The sequence below is a fragment of the Cavia porcellus genome, unplaced genomic scaffold (genome assembly GCF_034190915.1).
Source record: "Cavia porcellus strain 051 isolate PalLab524CR breed Dunkin Hartley unplaced genomic scaffold, mCavPor4.1 scaffold_12, whole genome shotgun sequence".
Lineage (NCBI taxonomy): Eukaryota > Metazoa > Chordata > Mammalia > Rodentia > Caviidae > Cavia > Cavia porcellus.
The window spans coordinates 24066334-24091791 of NW_026947495.1; the positions used below are offsets into that span (position 1 = coordinate 24066334).

Below are 25458 nucleotides of genomic sequence, written 5' to 3' on the forward strand. Positions count from 1 at the left end.
CGGCAAGCAGAAAGACTAAGACAACTTAACATTAGCTCTCATAGACTTTTACTAGAGTGTGTATAACTTAAAAACAAGCCAATAAGGCTGGTGTATCAATATGAATTTCATAGTTGTGATGTACTATATTTACACATGATATCACCATTAGGGAAAACAGATTAAAAGGAGTATATGGGGTCTTTCTACAGACTATTTGTAACAGGTGCATGGAAATCTACAACTTCCCAAATAACAAAAGTTGTTTTGAATAAGCTAATCCTATTAAGCTAGAAGATTTTACATAAAAATGTTATTTTCTAATTTTCTTGAAAAGTTGAAAAATCAAACAACATCAGCTTATCTGATGTTACTCCATAATAATTAGAAGAGAAGCCTCAGAATTCTTGAGACAGGCATTGTAATCTTCATTTTGTCCCATTCTCTATCCAGCCTATTTCATTATTTATGTTATGTTTAATCCCAAAAGACACTAGATTCTTCCACCATTCTATAAGAGTGCTATGGAGTTAAGACTTGGCCATTGGTGAGGTCACCTGAGTTTACACCATTTGTCTGGAGATGAAACTGTATCATGAATAAGAGAACAAGGACACCTCATTATCCTGGTGCCCTTGGAACCTTGCACATAATAGGTGTCACTATGGTATTGTTCTACAGTAGCAGAAACACTTAGGATAGGAGCCAAGAAAAATCAATGACGCACTAAATGTCATGCTATGCCAATTTTGGTCATAACTTTGGAGCCCTATAAACTACAATCAGTCCTAAAATCACAAATTTTCCTAAGTTATTTATGAAACATGCATTAGGTAAGGTCTAATTTGCTGCAAGTTTGAAATATATGGACCCTGGGTTTAATTCTCTATGGCTAGATCTATTCTAACATATGTATCTCTCTCTCTCTCTCTCTCTCTCTCTCTCTCTATATATATATATATATATATATATATATATATAGCAAGAATATAGATATAGAATATATATATATATAGCAAGAATATAGATATAGAATATATATATATATATATATATATATATAATGATTCAAAGACAAGGTATTATTCTAAATTGAGCCTGCCTTTTAGTTTTCTGAAGTTAAAATATTTTCCACATTAGAAATCTGTCTCCTCTGAGTTCCACATGGCAAATTACTCAAGTGGAATTATTTACCTCAAAGGCCATGCAACGTTCCCATTATCACTGAACAGCAAAGGGCAAAAAACCCAAATCATAATACAAGCAATGGTGCAAAGATAGGGAGGATGAATTCAGGCCATTCTTTATTGCACTGAAAAATGTATGTAATTGATTTATGTATTTAGGTCTGTCTTTGTGTCTCATAAAAGGTAATTTATATTATCATTTGCTTACTCAATATCTGGCCCAATCTCTACTACCACCTATGTCAGGCTCAGGTGTTGTAGTTTTCACTAGGAAGGTCATTTTAATAGTAGCCTGTCTCATAATTTTATTGTGAAAATCAGATTTTTCCCTCAATGAGTTTATAGGGAGTGGACTATTACAAGACACAAATTTAAAAGGAGGGAATAAATTTTCACATATTCTTTAACATATGAGTTAACTTGTCTGGTGAGTTAAATTATATTTAAAATTCAGAAGCAGATGTAGATCCTGGCTAATGGTCTCTCCAGTGGCCTGCAGAGTCAAAGGTTCAAGATAGGACTCTCTCATCTCTCATCTCTCCTTGGCATTGAACTTTGACCTACAATGTGCACACTCTATGCTTAGTTATTTTACAAATCAATAAATACACAAACCAAGCTGTTTCTGTCCATTATGTCCTCAGACTGATTCAGTGGTTATATAGATCAATTCAATCCTTTCTTCTGTTGCCTTCGTTCATATGGGCAGAAGTGGATTATTAATATTGCTGTTTGTACCAAAGACATTGCATATCTGAAGTTCTTTACAAAATGCTTGCCATTTGAGATTTGACAGCTCACATCTTCAGAAAATTAAAATACAAATTTACAATGCTTACTCTGCATCTTTAAAGAAAAAATCAGGTCATTTTATATGAAGCATGTAATGGTTTACACTGTGTGGGGCATCAGCTGGACCCTTCAGTGAGGCATCTGGTGAGACCATGAGTCCTCTCCAGATATTCTGCTGCAAGCACATGAGGGCCAGCTGGCAGAGCAGCTGCAGGCCCAGGTCACTGGGGACCCAGCTGACCATAACTCCCTCAGATAATACATTCAAAGGTCAGAGGGGCTCTGGCTCTTATTTTGAACAAGCATGTTTGGTCACCAGGGGCTCCAGTGACCACTGGGCTTAGAACATGCAAATGATTTGCAGCTTCCTTAATTCAGTTAAACTCCAGTCCCCAAAGCAAAGCTCACTCTTGAAGTGGTGTTATTTCTTTCACAAATATTATCTTGCAACCATATGTCTTTTTGAAACTTTTGAAAACGACTATTTTTTTGTTTCTTGCTCTATTTTTGGAACAAATATTTTCTTTCTACTTGTGAAAATATGAATTTATTTTGAATGGATGAACCTAGTATAAAATACACAACCATATAATACATATTTTATGTTATATATAATGAAATGGCATGTTATAATGCATGCATTTAACAAATATCCAGACCACCTGTCTGTATGTGAGGCACTAGAAATAGATGAGGTCCCTTCTTTTGGAGAACAAAATTATTGGTAATGCCATGCTAAGCATCTTTGCCAGATAACACATGTGTTTTGTTTCCCACAATCCAGGACATGGGAAATTTCTCATATGGATTTAACAGAGGTGATTTTAGGTATTCATGTATTTTTATATTTATTTATTTATTTAGGTACCAGGGTTGAACTCATGACCTTGTACTTGCTAGGCAGGCCCTTATGCCACTGAGCTAAATCCCTAGAGATCTCTTTGGATGTCTTTCAAAGATCACCTGTCAAATTATTGAAGGGAGGGGAAAACATGTATTTTTAGAGAAATATTTTCATGTTTACAAAATTATGTTCAGGAATTTTGAGAATTTGGCACCCTTAAAAGAGAAAAGAATCCCTTCTTTGTGCTCTTTGTGAGAAGGATCACAGCAAACAGAAACCAACCTTAGATTTCTTGAAAATGCCCCATATAAAATATTTGGGTCCTTACTTATTGTTGTACTAAAGTTACGTGAAAGGGGCCTAATGTCCAACTTGGCACTTGGCGTTGAAAATAATTGACTATCATTATGGGAAATAGTAAGTTTGGTATCATGTTGAAAGGACCCCAGTATGAAGGATTTCTACAGAGAGTTTTTATTATCACCCAACAAGATTTTGATCCAGTCTGGACTCACATCCTAAACTGTGTGTCATACAGACTTTATGCCCCTGAACCAAATGAATTAATGCTAGAGAAAACCCTAGTTAAGAAGCAACATACAATTTGCCAAGTTTAAGAAAGAGGCTTCCAAGTATAGCATCTTCATATTTCATAAAACTTTCTGTGCCAATATTTGGTTCTGGGTGCACCTAACGGTGGGGCAATGCATTAAACTAGAGTGGAAAATGTAAGTTTCAGTGACAAGCTGCGATTCCCTGATTTTAAAGGATTACATGAAAAAAAAAAAAGGTTGTCTTTACTCTTTTATGTGAGCAATGAAAGCATCTTTCTTTTTGCCCAGGGAAACTAAGAATAAAGAGTGAAACAAAAGATAGCTAATAAGCGATAGGGAGATGGAATTTTATCAAAGGGGAAGGGGACCAAAAGATGGAGCAAAGGGGTGGGAAGGGGACAGCAGAGACAGAAAAAGAATTAAGATGTGTTCTGTACCTGTACCAACTCCTCTCAATGAACATAATCATTAGGCACTGCAAACGTGCAAATGACAAAAAAGAACACAGCTTTTTATGTTTCTTTCTTTTAAGGACCATGAGAAATTACTTTCACTTGACTCAGCTGGTTTTTCCAATTATTGGCCCCTAACAGTTGGCACTTTGCTCAGATCAATCCAGAAGGGTCCATTCTCCGAGTGTCTCATGATTTTCAGCAATCTCATATGGCAATTCCCATTAACCCTGATTGGCCTGTGCCCAAGACAAGCATGTCGCTCCCACAAGGTGAGCCTAAAGCGATCCTAAAGCTGTCACAGTATGCAATCAATCTTGACCCACTTTCCCAGGTTGATTTTGTGAGTTCAATAGGTCAGTCGCCAACTGCCTCTGAACTGACAGTGTGGTGACAGGTGTCCTTCCCAGCAGAGAGCTGACACCCAGTACAATGTGGGAAATATGCTAATCCCAGGGGTGAGGATGGGAGCCCCAGGCTTTGTGACCTCTCATTGGAAAGGCCTCAATGTGCTTTTTAGAAGATGGAGCTATTGTCCTCTTGGGCCTCCAATGGGAGAATTGAGAAAAGAAGCACAATGTAGATCAAAGGATGGAAATACAGGACCTGGGAGCAGAGGCTAAATAGTCCTGGAATTATTTTGCCTAGTGAAGAGAAGGCTGGGTTGGATTGGGTCAAGTAGACCATAATGGTAGAAGACCTATTGTGTCCTGAATGAGGCCAGCTGTTCAACACTTTGAGTGAGAAGGAAAGGAGTGGAAGAAAATGAATGTAAACTGCAATGTTAGAAATTTGTTTGACATAAATAGAAAATTTCAAACAGTAAGTGCTATTAACTACTGTCATTAGTGGTGGGGGAAATCATTTCTTAGATGAACTTTAAGATTTTTTAGTCAAGAGTTTTAAAGGAACACTTATGAGTACTGAAAAAAAATAGATTGGAAAAAAAATTGAGGCCCCATAATTTAAATATGTAACATAAGATTTTGGCCTTCATAAACTGCTCTTTACAACTGACAGTTTCTCTGAGGATAGTATTAAAAGCTGCTACCCAAGCTTCTCTGACCTTGGTTTAATGACTTAGCCAAAGCGGGAATTGTCTCTGTGGCTAAGTGATTGACAAGGACCTTGGCTGATGGGCATCCTGGTTCCCATCCCGCAGCTAATCAGCTCTGAGACTTGGAAGGAGTGCAGAACCTCAATTTCCTTAACTGTCAAACAGGGACAATAGGTCTGTTCCACCTCGAAGGATGTCTTTCAAGAACAAATTGTAAAAGGAATGAAAAGCACACTAAACCCAAGTATGAAGTGATTAAACTGTTCAGACCTCAGGGCTGCTCCCAAATAAAGAAATGCGTGGCTCTCTTAGTATTGTTTTAATGAGTTACTCCCACACCAGCCTCTGAGGAAGAAAAGAGAAGGACCAGAGGGCAAGCTAAGAATTCAAGGGCACAAGCTGGTCTAGGGGCTGATATTTTGTTCTTACAACTTCCGGATCCACAACCCCAAATCAGCCAAAACTGGGTGGCATTTGCCAGCACAGGGCTAAGTCTTTTTATCTAGCTGTGACCTTTGCAGTTTTGGACATTCAACTGGAAATATTTCTCCACGGAATCCTCAAATATTAGAACTAGAGAACTCCATTGTTCTTAGTGCTTATAATAGGTAAGCTTAAAATACATATTTAAAATGGACAAATCTAAGTGTTGCAGTATAGTAATAAAATGAAAGAATTTTGTACTTCTAGCATGGATTCAGATTGAAGATATTTTTAGTCCCAATGAAAGAAAATATCTTGTTCAACCTGAATTATATCTACAGAGAAAATATCATTCAAAAATGAAGGCACATTAAAGGAACTTATCATACAAGCATGGAGAGACTGTGATAAGTACATATCCCACCAAAAAATGTAAATAGATTTAATAGTGGTAGTATTTTAACAACCAAATAGAGGAAACAACATAAATTTCCATTCAATGATGAATGAATGAAATGTTTCATGTCTGTACAATGGGACATGAATATTAATAAAGCAATGAAATATTATTTGACAGTTAGAAGAATGAAAAATGTTGCTCTTATAGCATGAACAAATCTTGAAAATACAAGAAGAAGCCAATCACAGGCTACCACATAGTATATGATTCCATCTTAATGAAATGTCCAGAGCTAGCAAATTTCTTAGAGACGGAAACTAGATTAGTGCCAGCTAGAACTGAGAACATTGGGAGGAAATTAGAAATGGCTCCTAGTGGGTACAAGGTTTATTTTTGTGGTGATAAAAATATTCTAACACTGATTGTGGTCACAATCCCAAAATTCTGTGCATATGCTGAAATCCACTGGTTAGTACATTTCAAACAGGCAGATAGAAGTACAATATTTGAAGGATAGTTTAAAAGGCTATTATTTGAAAAATATAAAACAGAGTAAGTATTTTGAATTCTTCTGTTTTGGAGTGGTCTGTCCCATAGCCTCTGATACTATCTATTTCTCAGATTAAGAAACTAAGGCTCACACAGAAGAGGCTACCTTAACCTTAGTCACATGCTCAGCTGAGATTTGAGTGTATTTAAATGCCCCCAAATCTCTCGCTTCCCTCACCCTGTTGCTGCTCACCTCTCACCAGTTTTCTCTCTTTCTAAAAGATAACAGCCAAATAGAGACTGCCTGGCTCTTTCTTATGGCTGCATGTGATTATTATGAGCAGTGTACCAACTCCTCTGAAAAGCTCACCTGAGCTGTGCCAGCTGATTAGTCCTTCTAATATCAAACTGGGTCTGCTTCCCCTCAAGGTGACACACATCCTGCTCTAAATGCAGAGCTAGACTTGCTGAAACTATTTCTCTGTCTGCTGTCTGTTGACATTTTCTCACTTACCCAATATCCTCCTTGAACTCACCTCTGCCTGCTCTCTCATTCCGCATTACAGCTGAAACACCGTCTAATTTGCCCCTCCCTTCCCTTCCCACCCGCATCTGTGAAACAGCACCCAGGTATTAGTGAGCTTGTTTATGACCTCCTAATGCAATTTCTATGCACGTCTCTAATCATTACCATCAAAGAGTACTTACAAATGAGTTCACATGGACAAATTCCTCAACTAAATATTCAAATTACAGTCATACCAGTGTCCACCCCAATCACCTTAAGAGGTTATGGTAAAGCACAGATTATTTGGGAGGGCAGGTAAGGTGAAGTGAGGGGAGAGAGATTCAAACAACATTCACAGTGTTTGCCTTAAAGGAGGATTGGCCTGAGCTGTATGCAAGTGGGTCACCTACAGAGCCATCTGGGACCCAAGCCATCTATCTCCAAGCCACCAATGCAGAGACTCTGTTCACACACATTACAACCCATCATTTTCCTAGCCAAGCTCCATAGCTCACCTCTCTTGAAGCAAGAGCCAAGTTCACCCAGTGACCTCAGCTGAGGCATGAGGACCACTGTAGCAGCTTCCAGCCTCAGCAATCTGATCTGACAGTCACCTTCAGCCCTTATTTCCTTCTGGGTGAACAGTGTGGGTATGCTTCCTCCTGCCTGTCAATATTTAACTACCCTGTCAAGTCACATTACATCACCTGCACTAAATCCCACCCAGTGATAAGAGAGGGTGTGTCTGCTCTATTCAATTCAACTCAAGTAGCCTTGATGTACTGCCTTCCATGGATTCATTTCTTTCAACATGGATTGAGTGCCTACTCCATGTGGTGTTAGGGATATAGAGATGAAAGATTCACTAGCTGGAGACTAGTTGAGGAGACAAGGACTGTAAAGTGGTATGTTCTCTGAGCACAGAGGGCAGACACACTTCCCTTCCTAATAGGGAGAGATGACGTATACCAGGTCAGAGAATTCCTGAAGATGGTGGCATGCAAAGTGACATGTCTAATAGGTCAGGTTAGATGTGGAAAGATAAAAGGACAATGAATGCAAGACTTTTGTCCTCCGGAGCTGCCACTCAACACAGATGGCCCCAGCATTCTATAGGCAGCAGCACTGCTTACCTAAATGCCATAGGCAAGATGCAGAATCACAAACCAAAGACAGGAGCCACTTCTCAGTTTTTTATAGTTGGCTCATAGCTGTGTGTAAAACTGAATACCTGAACAATGATGTCACAGTTGGTTGTATTTTATAGACCACTCAGTGCTATTCTACAGTAGGTATTATAGACCACTCAGGTGATTCTTCAGAGACAAACCTAGCAAGTAGAGAAATTGCCTGTGATCTATTTTAAGGACTAGAGAAACAAGAGTTTGGGTGACAAAGCAACTTTCTTCCCTGGTCAAAGAACTGAGTTTGAGATAAACAGGCACTGCTAAGGTTCTCAGTAGAGAGGGATCTGTCACAGGTTGGATTCTACTAACTCCCCACAGCTTTTCTGTCCTAACATTTCCTTACACTTAATGAACTGTTGGTGACTTTTTAAAATGATGTAGGAAGACTGGCTGAATCACCAGGCAGTACTGAATTGCCACCTCTAACTTCATCTGTGATCTGAGGCCTTAGAAGCTACTCGCATTGGGATTTTCTTTTCAAGTTTGAATTTGCCTCCAAAGCATGGCTCTCAAATGTACGCACATAATTGCTTTTCTACCCAAACTCATTTCAGCTTCATGCTCTAGAGAACAAAGGCTCTCATTTATATATTCCCACTCCAAGGCCCCCACCAACGGGGAGCCCAGGAGGCTGCCACAGGAAAGTTCTGCTATATCTGAATTGCAAAACACAGCCTGGGGATCTCAATACATCTAATTTGGGATATGGTCCAAGCTCAGGAGCCTCTCTGCATGGAAGCAGCTCTCTTAGTTTCTCAGGCAATTTTCCAGTTCCACATGCTTACTTCTCCAAATGTTTCCAAGGCCAACGTTTCCAGTCTGTTGCAACATTTTACTACAAGGTATTTAGGGTTTTGACAAATACTATCTGACACTGCCACCACTCCAGTGAAAATTGATGACCCATATCTAATGCCCAGTTCTTGGTTGGGGCTGAAGACATTTTTGAATCACTTAGTGATTATAAAGAGAACACTTCAGATCTGTCCTTCACATCCTGGAACCACAATTTGACTTTAGCCCATTAATGTGTCTGCATCAAATGTTGAATTATCATAAAACTAAAGTTTTACCATACACAAACATTTAAAAAAAAATCAAGACTTTTTCAGAACTTTTTTGCTTAGTAACACTTGGCATTAAGAATATTATACATTATTAATGGAATAATTGTTATACTAATTGCCAAATGCCCAGGGATTTCTTAACCCAATTAGAATGCATTTATGTCATTTATCTTATGATCTGGCTGGAAAGGTGACCTCTATATTAATGGCAGTTTTACTGGTTGTGGCATGAGGCATGTTTTTCAAATATCATGAATATCATCTTCATGAGATAACCATCAGCCTATGAAAAATAACTAGCAAATATGGCTAATATTTTTAGAAGTTAACCATGAGGAACTTCGACTTTCAAAAGCCAGAACTGTTAAACTATATCCCATTTTTCTCTGGTGTAATGAACTTCACAGAATGAAAGAAAAAAAGGGTTTTGTTTGCTTGTTTTATATTTTTAATACAAAGTCTTAAAGAGAAGCAATAAAGAAAAATATTGCTGAAAAGCCAATTTAAACAAAATATTCTTCTCTTGGCATTGTGTACTTAGCATGGAGGAAATTTATGAAAATCTTAAGGCTTCAATTAATGTAAACTAACCCTGGCCAAGTTACTAAATTCCCCTGATTAAAGTCTAAACCACCTCTTATGAGAAGTGACTAAAGAAAGTGATTGATTATTAAGGTGTACTCAAGAAGGACTTCAGAATTCTGCAACTTATCTGGGGTCACTTGAAAGTCCTTCTTGTATTGCTGACTTTCCTAATTTTCTCAAAATTTAGAAGTTTCCTAAACAGGGAGATTTTAGGTGCTAAGACCAGGCATATTCTGGCCAAATCAAGATAGTCACTTGACTTACTGTAATTCTGATCATGTCAGAACCCTATGAATTGTCTCTGTATTCTATGATACCTTATTTTACCTCTGTGTGAACTAACAAATTTTCATTCTTCAAATTCAGTTGACTTTTTCAAACAAATTTGTATAGTCAGGTATAATATATACATGGATTTTCTAGGTGGGTGAAAAATTTGTAAAAAAAAAAAAAGAAATGAGACTGTAGAATACAAAGATTTAAAATTTTCTTTTGTGGAGTTTAGAAACAAAAACCAAAACAAAATTTATGAAACACCTAGAAATTCTTTTAAGCTTGATCATTTAAGTATGTTCTATAGGACTGGCATATTGGCATTGTTAGGGTCTTGTTAGAAATGCATAACCATGCCTTCCCAAGTTTTCTGAATCATTTCTATGAAACCTCTGAAGTATTTGAGGCAGGTGATAGTTTGAGAAGCCCTCTTTCAGAATTTGTTTAATCCAACAGGAAGAAGGAATGAGTTGCCAAAAAAATTTGCTGATTGCTCTAAAGTCAAAAACATCCTCGCACTTCCAAATATTTTGGCAAAGAAAATAAAAGGCATTATTGTAATGAATGTTTTCTGGGACTCATGAATTTTAACTTCATGGTCAAGGCACCCATAAAATGCAGTTAAACTCAAAATGTGGCCAACAATTAGTTTTTTCACAAGGGAGTCTTGTCGGGTGGCAGGATCCACTCCAAAAAGTAGAGAGGCCCAGTGTGTGGGATTGTCCTCCCAACACATAGCTGGTCACTGCCTCCCCTCTCCACACTTCCCTGATTGGAGGATCACTCCTTTGTGAATCCTAGCTTTTGGTTTGCATATGAGACCATATTGTACAGGTAAAGAGTGGAGAAAGAGTGAATTCCTGGCATGCAACTCAAGAGGACTATTTTGAGATCTAAGCTCTGAGTAATAAATGCTACATAGAGATGAAATCAGTATTTGGACACACTAGTCTTGAGCTAAGGAAGTAAGAACAATTAATAGTATATATATTTAATTCCTCTCTGAAAAATAATTTTGAAGTGGTTGGCATACAGATTGCAACAGTGATGAAGGGGCTGAAGGATTATGATTACTCAGATACTATTTCAGGCCTAGAGAGCAGTGGAGACTGACGCTTATGCAAAAGGGAGGAAGAGGGCAAAGCAACGACAACAAACAAAAGCAAAGATTGTTAAAGTCAAAGTGCATACAAAATCTATGAGAGTAACACACAGTTAATTGTAATAATAAAAAGGCTGAGTTTTCTTTCCTGAAACAGATGTTTATCATCACGAAAAACACAGTAGTGTTTTGAAATCAGAATTCTAAATATTATAAGGTGTGTGTGTGTGTGTGTGTGAATATTTTGTGTTCTTTGAACAGATGATGCATAGTTGGTTATCCTTCATGGTCATAGGACAGAAATTCACAGAAAATGATTGTAGGTATCAAGAAATCACTGAAGATACCCTAAAGTGAATGAGAAAATCACAAATAAGCAAAAAATATAAGTGCTTTTAAGTGAGAAAATAGTTATCTAACCAAATCAAAGATAAGAAATGCAATGAAAATCAGGTAAAGTTATTTAGACATAGTACAACAATGGAGACCATTTCATATCAAAACTGGGATGTAAGCCCTGAAGAAAATATGGATCTTAAAATACTTTATTTTGAAAAGGAAATATTAAAAGTAAGTGAACTATATATCCCTTCTTAATCTGTTTCAATAAATACTAGTAGAAAGATTCTAAATTCATTTTAGGAGGTCAACCAGTATTACACTGATATGAAAACAGATAAAGCTAGTACAAGCAAGAAAAATTACAGCTACTTCTGATGAACATAGACACAAAAATCCTCAGCAAAAGGAATTCCGTGGCACATCAAAAAATTATACATCATAACCAAGCAGGCTTTAAACCTAGGATGCAGACCAATTAAAAGATAATGCCAATAACATAAGAAAGTTAAGAATGGCATGATCATTTCGGTAGATGCAGAAAAGCTGCTTGACAAAGTTTAATGTCTTTTCTTGATACAAATTGTTAGTTATTAAAAGAATGTACCTCAATATAATAAAGGCCATTTAAGAAAAGCCCATAGCTAACATCAATACCAATAAGGAAAATTAACAGTTTTCCATCTCAGATTAGGTACAAATCAAGGATACCTACTCTCACCACTTCCATTCAACACATTAGCACAAATATTAGTGAGAATAATCAGACATGAAAAATACAGAAACATTAGAGTCATAAAAATATCAATGTCATAAAAAAAAAGTCTAAGAAACTGTCGTGGCCAGAAGAAGCACAAGGAAAAGTAACTAAATATAAATGTGGCGACCTGGATAGGAAATGGGAGCAGGTATGAAAAACGAAAGAAAAAACAACAACAAACAAATGATGAATAAAACTAAGGAAATTTGAATAAAACAAATCTTTATTTAATATTTATAACTAATGTCCATATTAATAGATGTTAAGAGCAGAAAATCAGATGAGAGCCTTATCACAATTCCCTGTATTAACTTTATTATTTTTTTGCAAATTTTTTTAAAAATGAAAGTTGACTTGAAATTTTAAAATAGTTGGATAATTTTAGATGGAGATATAAGCTACAAAAAATGTCAAGTTCAGTAATGCAATAGGATGTCCTGGGATAGCAGGGTGGCCAGAAGGAGTGGTTTGTGAAGTTTTGCTGAAATATTTGAACAGAAATTTCATAATGAGGTAGGCAGAACTGTGCAAAAATCTCAAAGAGAAGGATCAGGCTTGGGGACAATATCCAGACAGAAAGCAAACGAACAAGAGATGAGTTCAACCAAACGCTGGTTATTTGCAAAGGCAAAATATCTTTCCAATATTCTAATGAAGAAACAAAGATAAAAGCACACAACATAAAGCTTGGGAAATGAAACATAAATGATAAGGGGAATGACTGCAAAAAAAGAAAATTATATGTAGTTCTCTGATATTATACTAGATAATGGATATTTTTCAAGTAAAAGACAAATGATTAAAGTTAAGAAGAAACCTAAGACTGGAGTATACAAAAAAGGTAATAAAAATGTGCCACCGTCTTAAAAATTTAAAATAGACAAATATGACATTACACTTGGATTTTACATAAATTTTAAGAAAATGATAATTTCCCTACAATTTAATTTGTCCCACAGAAGAGAAAAAGGTAAAAATTTTCCTAATTAACTTACTAAGCCAGTGGATCCAAATAATAAGACCTAATAAAACTAGCACAGAAAAAATTCTAATTTCACTTATAAAATTAAATGCAGATATTTTAAATAGAATATTAGCAAATTATAACAAAGTTATAATATTCTATCATTGAATATAGCTTATTTTAGTTACATAAAATTGAGCTGATATTTAAATATCTATCAACTGAGTTTACTACATAAATAATATAGTAAGAAAGCTAAAACTAAGGTGCACATTAAAAATCCCCATGCTTATGCATATATATGCATACATATATATATATGCATACATATATATATGCATATATATATATATACAAAATTAAAAGAAAAATTCTGAAATGTTGGTATACCTAGAGATAAACTTTACCAAGAGAGTTCAGACAAGACGTATATGAAGAAAATGGTAAAACTAACAAAAGAATATAGTCATACATATGTAAATACAGGCATTATCATAAAAGTGATTATTGTTCCCTAAGTTATAGATAAATGATACAATTCTCATAAGAATTACAATGAGATTATTTTGCATAGTATAAGTACTAAGCAAAAATCACTCTTAACTTCATATAAATATTTATTCAAAAATCCTTTAAAAGAACTTTTGCACTATAAATATTAAAACATTCTTTAAAACAGTATAATCAAAACAGTTAAGTTAATCGGCACTACCACAAAGACAAACAAACCATTGATATGGAATAGAAAGTTGAAAAACAGTATTGTGGCAATTTTTTTTAATAAAATGAATACTTCCTATGGAAAGAAAACCATATACTAATCGGTAAATAGCATTACTCAATAAAGTATATGAAGGTATTTGCTTTGCAAGTGAAAATATCTCTACTAGGACCCTGTTTCACAAAATGTACAAAACAAATTCTTGAGAGATTTAAGGTACAAGTACTTAAAAAAAAAAAAACACTTGAAAATCAAGAGCACTGGCTGACAATGTATTAATTTGTCTCTACCGACTCATAGTAAAAGAGACAAGCTATTAAACTCACAAACCATAAAAATTTGATACAATTTACATAAAACTGACATTTTTCAAGACAAAAACACTAGGAACTCAGTCAGAAACAAACAAAACCTTGTAACTCTTGTAAGAAACAAAAACATGGTACCCCAACCTTGAAGACAGTTCTTTCAAATTAGAAAAAAAAAAATGGGCGAAGAATATAAATGCAGCTCAAAGATACAACTGGGTAAAATATATTTGAAAATACTAGCATATATCATAGTCAGGTAAAAAGAGTATTTCACCAAAATTAGATGGCAGATGAAATGATAGGATGGGGCATCAAATAAGAGGAGAAGATTATTTTTCCTTATGATAGGTCCACATTACTTAAACCAGTTTCAGTAGTGAGCTGATGATTTTTACTTTTATCAACTTTACAAATTATATGCTAGGAAAAGGGGGAAAAAGGAAAAGACAGAATTTTCTGGCTACACAATGGTTTGATTTTTCATGGAAACAATAAGGCTTCATTTTAAGGGTGATTTTCCAAAGTTCATGGAAATCAAACATGAATTCTGATATCCAATTCTGTCGAGATGCCCAAATGCCAATAAGCCAGATAGGAAACCAGTACTGCATTTGTGAGAACCTCAGCACACTGAACTAATCATTTCCCTGAAAGCAAATATGCACAGAGGCCTGGATTGCTGGCAAGCTGGTAAATGGTTTGATTTGGGTTCCAAATATTTACGCTGGTCATGTCCAGTTGTCTTCTTGTATATAATCTGCATTTCCTAATTACTGTGCATTAATGAGGTATTTTTACTACCACCCCACTCTGGCATTTTAGAGGCAGAAGAGGAAATAAATGGTGAGATCCATTTCCAAGGTACACAACTGGAAAGCCCTTAAGGGGATTCTTCCATGTGGCCTTTTTGTTTCACTAACTCATTCTTTGAGAAAACATCCTGAAGTTGTCAAAAGGTCATCTGGGGTCACTGAAACTAAACATGAGCATAAGGCTTGGGACTCTGTGCACAGATCCAGGGCACAGAGAGCTGAGGTGACCATATTTTGGAGCGTCTTTTTGACAGTAAACAAAGTGTGAGTCTTGTGTATTTGTGGGAGGCATGTTTTGTTTTTATCACCAACTACATACTGTATTTCCTATACCTATACTTCTGAAGTGAATGCTTCTCCATGATACAATTATCAAGGTGGGGCATGTTGCTAATAAAAAGTAAAGACAAACAACGGTTTCTTCTACTCCTAATATAAGACACAAATAATAAGTTTTATGTTGGAGTGATGAAAAGAATCAAATACATTTATGTGCAAATTAAAATCCAAGAACCCAGGCAGAGTTAGCGTTTCATAACTTCACAAGATTACTCATAGAAAAAAGGCTCTTCTTTAGAAGAAAGTAATTTGTTTGCTTCTTATATAGACACAACAAAAATAGTAATCAGATAAATATACCAATTATGAAATCTATCATTATATCATTCTTTAGCCTTCACTTCAATATCTACAAATTAAGTCAAAAGCAAATTTTCTGTAAGTGCCTAATATGGTTCTTTGTTACAGGAAGAGCTCATTAAACTTTGAGAAGGGTGTATCACAGAGTTTACAGTAGAACTTCAGGACTAATACTACCACATTATCTGTATCATGCAACCAGCTTAGAATCATTATAGTTTCATGAGACACCGTATAATTGCTCATTAATTATTCATATTGTTTCCAACACAGAGAATTAAAAAAATACAAGAGAAAAGCAAAACTTTTATCCTAAATATTTATATAGGTCAAAAAATGAAAAAGCAGGACTTAAATGGTTGGAGACCAGAAATCCTAATAGATTTGAATACTAGAATCAATAGAACAGATCTCTCAAGTGCTCTTGGAGTTCTTCCCTTTTTACAGACTGCTCAAACAGTCCTCTTGTCTATTGTTGCTGTTAAGCCACAGATAAACTCAATACCAACACTATTCATCCGGCACACTGACTGACTCAACTCCAAATTCAAGCAGCGTGTTTGAAACACAACTTTAGATGATTCAACAGGCCCTCTAATACCTCACCTGTCTATAAAAGCAGTAAGCTAATTTCACTAATACCTAACTTCTTTGCAAGACTAAGCTCTGTGGCTTCAGTAGTAAATGGTACTGATTTTGCTTTTCAATGTAGTCTCAGAACATGGCTGAATAGAAAATAATCAATACATATTTATGTGGAATCTATTATATAGAAACTTCTCTACTTTGTTCATCTGCATAATGCCATGTCAAATGGGAATATTATCATTCTTTAACCACTTTAGCATTGCTAGACAATAGAGTTGCATCTCATTTTGTAGTATTTCAGACACTGTCATGATGAATGTTTTTACTTTGTGGTTTCACCATATTTTGGAATCTCCATAGGGGAATTAATGGGTCAAAGAATCAGTCTTTTCAAGGCTCTTGATGTACAATGCAAAATTATTTCCAGAAACAAGAAACAATTTCAAAACAAGCAAAACATGGAAGAACAAATTTTTACCATTTGCCTATCAATACCTATCAACATTTAAAAAAGTAAGTGAGTGTCTTAAGGTAAAAATGAAACTCAATCTAATACTTTGTTGTAAATTTGAATTCTTTTAATTTGATAAATTTGGCATTGTACTTGCTTATTTAACTACTGTATTTCCTCTTTCGTGCATCAGACAAGGAACGGTCTGACATAGCCACTCTTCTGTGTATGGAACAATTTCTCAGATGCTTAAAGAAACTTTTGTGCCATAACTTCTATACCAATTTGATTCCTTTCCTTTTGTATATTTCTCAAGAGGATGAGGCATCATGAAATCCGGAGTTTGAGAGATTTCAGTTGGCTAGGGATCTCTTTATTTAACAGGCTTATAATAGACCAGTGACCTCTCAGAGAGATTATTTACATGCATGTTGATAAATATCATTGAAGGTTTTCACACTGGAAGAATTGACAAATTATTTTGCACAGGCAGGCCAATTTCATGGGCCATTAAATAACAGGCTAAATAAGTCACAAGCAGGGACCAGCCCACATGGAGAAATCCTATACCTGCAAAAGTTTCAGTGGTAATGAAATTGAAGGCTGTCACCAAATCCTGTTATCTGTCTAGGTGGAAAAGTGCTCAACAAAACACTGATAGCTCAGAAGGTAGAGAATTGAACGAAGGCCAACAAAACCTTTGAGTGAATGGCAGATCAAGACAATAACTGAGTGACAAAATGAAACTTTCCCAGAAACTAAAGTCTTAATAGAATTGTTCAGCAAGCATTATGGGGCTACAGGCCTGTTTCACATCTCTGTTTCTTGGGCTTAAGAATGTTTGGTCCAGGCAATGGGAACATTTAAAACGTGAAGAAAATCCAGGCAATCATAATGGGACTCAAGATGGAATTTGGTTTGTATGTTCAGTAAAGGTTGGAATGATTGTGTAAATATTTATAAATAACTTTCAAAACAAAACATTCCATCATTGTTCTAGATACTCCATGCTTATACACTTGGAGTAAAAGAAAGATTCTAAGAATACCTATGAAAATATTTTAGATTAAGAAGGTCAAAAATTCTCAGATAAGCCAAGATATATTTGATGAGTTTACCTCTTTATTCCTTTCTGTTTGGCTGGGCAATGCTTGATAAGAAGAGAAAATTTGCTTCTCTTAAAAATGCTTCCTTTCAAGAGTCATTAATAAAGAGAGCTAAATGTCAACTAAAGATAAACTAAGAGCCACATTCTATAAATAATTTTAAAGGGAGTCTCACATAATGGGGTAGGGAAGTAAAGTACAATGGTTAAAAGCATACACTGGAGCCAGATGGCCTGGTCCAGTCCCTGTGCTGCTTTAGCACCAGGGTCATTGGACATTAAATTCTGTATAACTCAGTTTCTTCATCTGCAAAATGGAGATGATAATGGTAACAGCTACTTCACAGTGTTATAAAAAATAGGAGAGTTAAATGTGAGGAAAACACTTTAGAACAGTGCCTGGAACCTAGCATCATACATTTTCTAGGACAACATTACAACATTACTTGACAGTCCAGGTCTTATAACTGTGTGTCCAGCACCCACCATCATTCCTAGCACATAGTAGGTGACCTATGAACAATTACTGAATGGATGGTTGACTATAAAAGATTCTGTTCTTGGATTTTTTAGAGGAGAATATTTCCTTCTCTCATCAGCATAGACTGACTGGCAAACTCCAGAAATGATTCCAACTGAAGAGTGTACACACCTGGGTGCTTCAGCAGAATGATTAATGACAGCAATAAGCAATATTACACAAAGCTCCAAGAAGAACAGGAGACAAACGAGCCTTAAAGCAAATCCAAGTGATTTTAAATTAATGCAAGTATTATTTTCTTGGCATAGCCCTGCCTGCCCTTCTATTCTTGGCTGATAAGACTATGACTCTTACACCATCTGGGATGGGTCAAGATCAAGTAAAGATTCCGATCTCTCTCCTAATTACTCCTTGATTCCAGTGGGTTTAGGGGGTAGGTGGGAATGTTTCAGAAAAACATTTTCAAATAACATAGATTCACTAATAAAATGCCCAGGAGCTATCTTAGCCTACTTAATCTCCAGGACATCTGAAACAACACAATATCTGTAACAACTTCTGATCCTGGAAAATCCCAGAGTAGTTTAAATTTTATTTTTAATCTATGTGCTTAGCAGTCACATCACTCACCACACAGAAATGCAGTTCTTGTTTCTGGAGTAAAACAGCAGTGTTTGAATAGTTACCACAAGATAATAGGATGAGTAGACACATAGCTCACATCGCTGAAATGGTTTAGCCAGACTTGCAAGCCACAACAGAGCCTGAGGATGGCATCCTTGCATTCTCCTTGGACAACAGTGGGGTAAGAAATCAGATCAGAAAAGGAAAGGATAACCAGTGAATGATGAAATGTATGAAGGCAGCGAAGTTAGACAGTACTTGTCTACAAAGATTTTAGTTGAAAGAGGTAGAGTCTTTCTCATTACAAAAAATACTGAAGAATGCATTTATTTTGAAATACCAATGCACAGTTAGTGGCTACATAAGGGGCAGTGGAGGCTATCTGAGTACCTTTGATGCCTCTATTTTTTCTCTCCTTTCTTGGTGGCTTCTTCTTTCACCAGCCACTTACACATTGAGGTTCCTGATTGGTGCCCTGTTATTATGGTTGGGATCCAAATATCCCAATAAGAGGCATATTGTGGTGAAGGCTTAGTAGCAGATGAGCTTTGAACAGTGACTGGATAATGACGGCTCTCACTTAATCAAGTGAGTTAATTTATTAATGAGTTCATAGTTGAATGGGCTATTAGATGTCAGGGCCAATTGGAGGAAGAAGGTCACTGAGGCTGTGGTTTTAAGGGATATGCCTTTTCTTTAACTCTTCCTTGCTCTCTGCTTTCTGGCTGCGATTAATTGAGCTGTTTTCTCCTACCACACTCTTCCACAATGATGCTTCTGCCTGCCCCAGTTCTCAAAGCAATGGAAACAGCTTACCATGAATCAAAACTTTTGAAATTGTCAAAATAAATATATTTTTCTTTAAGTTGTATATGTCAGCTATTTTGGCACAGGGACCAAAAGCTAAACAATGCACTACTTTTATGACTTTGCATGCTTTCCTGATCAAAATATAACTTTTTGTATAGAGTAGCTAGTCTTTGTGAATTTGTCAGTTCAGCTGGAGGTACAAGTTGGGTAGCCTCAATCAAAAAAAAACCAAGAAATCCAAATTGCTCCAAGGTCTGGAACTTTTTGATGCCAACATGACACCATAAGTGGAAATTTCCATACTTGACTTCATGTGACAAGTTACATTTTTAAAATTATCTATGTACCAGTGGGCATGGTGGCACATATCTGTAACCCCAGGACTTGGGAGGCTGAAGAAAGGATTACTGTGAGTTTGAGGCCAGCCTGGGCTACATAGTAAGTTCAAAGCAAGCTTGAACTGAATGGCAAAAGCCTGTCTCAAGAAACCAAAAGAAGAGAGAGAGAGAGAGAGAGAGAGAGAGAGAGAGAGAGAGAGAGAGAGATCTATGAAATTACCTTCAGGCCATGTGTATGTGAAATAAGTTAATTTTGTGATTAAAGTTCTTTATTGGTACTCCCAAGATACAGAATTATCTACACAAATATTATTAAATTTGGAAAATCCCAAATCCAGAGTATTTATGGTCCTTTGTATTTTGGATAAGGGATAATCAACAGGTACTATCCACCCGGATTTCCAAGCAAAGATCTACCCTTGAAAACTCACCTTCCCAACCCCACTCACAGAGGATTATCAACTCCTCTCTTTGCTGTTCTTTTTCATGGTTTTGTTTTTTGCATCTATCCCTTTGCATCTATCATACACATCAAACTGTCATCTTCTCTCCTCCCTATATTCTAGTCAAGACTCTTATAGCTCAGGGGTCTTAGACTGCACATAAGAGTCACATGAGTTTTAAAACATGCCCAAAGCTTGCGTGTCCATTGATAGAGATATGGTTTGAATCAAAATGAGGAGACCTATATATATATTTTTTTAATTTCCCATAGGACTTTTTGAAGGCCAGACACAGAAAGAAGTCCTCTAAGTCATTTTCCTAGATCTAGTCTTGTGCCCACTATGGTCATACCTTAAATAAGCACCAGAGTAGTCTTTCTAAAATGTCCATCTGTCCCTTCTGCTTAAGCCCCTTCAATTACTGACTGTAATCTAGAAAATAAAACCCAAATTGCTTACCATTCTCTGACATTTCTATCTTGTCCTGCCATGCTCTGCCTCAAATCTTCCTCTCCAGCTTGTCTGTCTTCCACCTGTACCCGTAACTCCCTGCTTGCACCAATGCCCTCTACCTTGCTCAGCATGCCTCCCCATTCTTCACCTGGTGAAGGCAACTCATCCTGAGACTCAGTCTTTGAATCACCTTTTTAAGATATCTGTTCTGCCTTCCTTGGGTACCACATCTTCATGCATCAGATGTCCTCTGCATATTTCTACAATACTACTTATAATGCATATTAAGTATATTGAAATAGGTTTATGTAACAGAATTACCCATTCACCTAAGAATTGGTTTCTTCAGCCGTTAATGATTTATACCTGTTATCTCCTTTGAAATATTGAAATACTGGCCCACTTTACTCTCCTAGTGGGATGAAAAATCAATGCTGACTCCATCTGAGTCATCGTTTGACAAATCAATGCTGACTCCAACTGTCATATTTTTCTGAAACTTTATATGTGCTTATATGCTCAAACCATGAAAAAAGGAATGGAACATACGGATAGAAATTATGTTATCATCTTCAAAGTATGTGGTAACTGTTAAGAAGGCCTGTATAAAAAGTAAACAAAGAAACAACTTGGTGTATAGCCATTTCTTAACATAAGATTTTAGAGCGTAAACTGAAGTCTTCCCTCTCAGTTTAGTGTCTCTTTTTATTTTGGTGTATTCCTGGTGGCCTCTTGGATGTTGAGAAGTTCCCCTAGTCATCAGTAGGGTGAGGACCAAAATCCAGAGGCAGTCCCAGCTGACGTCTCCTCTCCTAGAGCAGTTCTGCTTTTTTGTAGTCTTGAGCATGGGTTTTGGCATCTGCATTATGGTCCTTCACTTGGAAAGCACACACTTTGGGATGCTCAATTCTCTAAGCCTGCTTTAAATAAAGGAGGTGAAGAGTGCGTACCTCCTAGTTTCCCCCAGAGTTAAACAATGAAAATTACACAGAGAGTTTAGCATAGTACATGTGCTTGAGAAACTTGGGACAAACAGAAGCCCTTATTACTTTTTTCTCTTTTATGTATTAAACTTACAAGTAATGTTTCACATGAGAAAGAGATTTGTCTACATTAAAAAAAAAAAAAAACCTGAAAGCTCACTGTCCCAGAATGTTGTGATTGTAAAGATTCCAACCAAATGCTCCCCTGAGATCTTTGTAATTTGAGTTGCTAATAGAACCAGTGTTATTTCTTTGCTCTGCAATTCAGAGACTGAAGTCTACACCTTGCCTGTTCTCTAGTACCTGTGAGTGGAAAAGAAAATACCAACCCAGGACTCAGATTTCAGCGTGAACCACAGGTGGTGTTGAGTGCCAACTTCTAGCAGCATGGCATAAAAAGAAATGAATGCTCTTGCCAATGTTGGGAATATTATCACAGTATGCCTATTATAAATATTTACTTTTTTTCCTGAAATACCAGGGGATACTTGGGTTTCTATTTGAATAGTGCTTTGAGGTAGAACTCATTGAAACAACATGGAAAGCTTTGCATAAATACTGTTATGATTATGCTAGTACTATGTCATACCATCAAACTACAAAACAAAATAAAGGAAGACAAAATAACTCCAGTTATTTACATATAAGTCTAGTTCCCAATAAAGATCTGTGGACAACTTTGTATACAGTGAAAAGAAGCTAGTTTGGCAAGACAAACCTATCAACTAGGGTTGAAAAAACAATATAATTTGAAAAATGCAAGCTTGGCATTATAGTCAAAACTTTAAGTCAAACAAATTTAGGTTTGAGAAAATAACACCTAAACAGGCCAAGACTTAAAATAAATGCAATGAATCTTAACTCTGATAGAAATAATAATAGTGATTATTGATATAATTGCTAATGCTTTAAAACAAAAATGATGATATTGTGTTTTCTCCTGAACTACATTATTTTTTACCACTATTTGTGAGCTTAAATCAACTCCCGAATATTTATACAGACTTACAAGCATGCTTCAATAATTTCAATGCTCTCTGAGGAGTTAGCGGATCTTACAAAGTATGGAAATGAAACTGAGGTGTCTGCATTGTCATAGCCAGAAGGCATGTTAACCTGTCCTAAAACTGCCTGATCTTGTCACCATTTCTGCTGAATACTTTGAGTCATGCAAGGCTATACACTGTCTTTTATTCAAAAGCCTCCTGAAGAGAGACAGTATTGGCAGAAATTTAGAGCAAGCTGCTGAAAAGCAGTATTAATCCCGATCCTGGGATTTTACACTAAATATTTGACAGAAATCCAAATCTTCCTGTAGCCTTCCCCTAAGAAGATAATCTTTCATAATTTTAACTGTGAAGTGGGAGGTTTTGATCTTTTGAAATGGAAAGGGTGAGCTTAATTGAATTTCAATCTTTGGTCTCTTATTAAAGTTGGGGACAGGTTGAATCATAGTCAATTAATGATTATACTTGGAAACATTGCCCTTTCTAGAGGCTGAAAAGATTAACAAAGCTCAAAAATGATGTAAGGGGCAATGGTGCCAATTTAGCACCTAGAGGACCAAACATACACATGAACAAAGGTGTATTTCAATGTCATTTATTCATATGATCATTGAGCAGGCTGGGCCATTATTCTGGACCAATTCAAGGACCAAGCAGAAAACTGAGTGACACTGAACATCACCTATAGAAGAAAAATAAATGTAGAAATGCTGCATATAGCAATCAGGATATCCCACTTTGAATTTCCCCTCTCCGAACCATGCCCCAAATATGCCATGGTCCTTCTCTTTGATGATTCAGGACATACTGGTATGTACCCACTCAGCTCACTTGTATACCTCCCTGGCTCAGGCTTGGAAATGCACTATACCACAAGGCTTTGTGAAGTTCAGGTAACCATGAAATTGTGTTTTATATACAAATAATTAGAATATGAGATCTGATAAGGGAATTAATATAATTAGCTGAAACATTTTTAAGCCTAGATGATCCAGGAATATGAATCCTATATAATTATAATTGCTGTCTTTTTCCATAAAACTCTTTCTTCTATAAAATTTTCTGGGAGTATTTCTTCCTTACATGATAAACGTTGGGGTCTTACCACAATGGACCTTCATATTATTTGCTAATTTTCTCATATCTCTATTTGCAAGAAGATTCCCTACTGACTATTACAAGTGCCTCCAATACAAACTGAGAAGCCTTCATTTTCTTTTTTTTTTAATTCCTGTACTGCAAATTATTTATCCAGCTTTCATTTTATTTTTTTATTTTAAAAATAAAAAAGAATAAAGACTATGATATAGGATTTCAAAACAAGATAATAGAAGATTAACAATGGTTAATATACTGCGTACTGTTATCTTCAAAGTAGTTGCTCAGATTATATGATATAGGCATGAAAAATTGATCAAACAATGTAAGCACAAACCATTCTTTTCAATGAACTAATAGATATTAGTAGTATAATTATATTATCTATTATATAGATAGATAGATAGATAGATACAGTCTTTTCCCTTCTTTATTTTCTCCTTTCCCCATCCCAGTTATTTTTTCCTTTTGAGCACTTTCTTCTCTTTTTGCTTTTACAATATTTAAAACACACATAGCAACAGCTCAATTATCACTTTTCCAAAAGCGGTTGATGTGTGAATGGGTGTATAGTATATGTTTGGAAGACAAATCTAGAATTTGTATTCTGGTTCTGATGCTTGACATCTAAGGGACTTGAGTTAGCTTCTGCATTTGTTGAATGAGTATTGAACATACTTAGGTTGTGAGAATTACATGAATACATATATATAATATATATGTTACATATGATGTATAATATATATGATATATAATGCAATATATGCATGATCCTTATGAGTGTCTAATACAGAGTAACAGCTGTGGCATTGTTGAGGAATGTCTACTTAAGACACAAATGAATAACCAATGGGAAATGTCTTTTAAAACTCTGGATTTTCTCTTTAGTAATAAAAACATATATGCTCTTGCCTTTCAATCTCTAGTTGCTAGAGAATATAAAGATTGTACTGAAACAAACTCCTACTCCTACACAACACACACACTCCTACACAACACACACACACACACACACACACATACACACACAAAGTTGCCTAGGTCTTTTTTGTCCACTTTGTCAAAACTCACATGCCTGGTCTTTGGGGTATCTGAAAGCACCAGCAATTTATGACCTACCATAATCAATGAGAATGCTGATTGAGTTAAAAAGAGCTAGAGTCACACCTGATGCTCAGTTTGAAAGACTACATGCTGCAATGTTAGTCTTCTCCAGAGAGCTCTCAGTGTGGAGCTATCAATGCCTTGTTTAAAACAGGTGTGAGGACAGTCTGGCATCAGGGCCTTCCGTTGAACAGCATTATGAAGGCATCTTCCAGTGAAGCTTCCCAATACCAGGTCTAGAAGTGAAGATTCTTGCACCAGGCATGCTGCAGCAACAGAGGTGCTAGAAATCTTTGGAGGGTTGGATTGAAAAAAAAAAAAAAAATGCCGAGAAAGTCTAGTCACAAAGTGCCCACATGGTGACACATCTATGGATTTGTAGTTTTCAAAGCAATTTGGAGTTTCCAAAGAAGGATATATCATGAGCTCAGCGTCAAAATGAAAAAATAAACCAGGTTAATAAAGGTGGTTTGTATTTGCATTCTTTGAAACAGAACCTGAGCAATCACTGCTTTACTCTGATTTCAT

The 25458-nt window shown here is 36.1% G+C and overlaps 1 protein-coding gene across 8 annotated transcripts in view; it reads right to left on the reverse strand.

The window, feature by feature from the left end:
• The window catches only part of Nckap5 (NCK associated protein 5), a 949190-nt gene that overhangs the window by 721622 nt on the left and 202110 nt on the right, over positions 1–25458 (reverse strand). For 2 of the 8 annotated variants that reach the window (XM_063259590.1, XM_063259592.1), the window contains exon 1: positions 7201–8740. The exons of the other annotated variants lie outside the window; for them this stretch is intronic. The gene's annotated coding sequence lies outside the window, so the exon portion shown is untranslated. Of the gene's footprint in view, positions 1–7200; positions 8741–25458 lie in introns of those variants that run through there. 8 annotated transcript variants of the gene reach the window in all.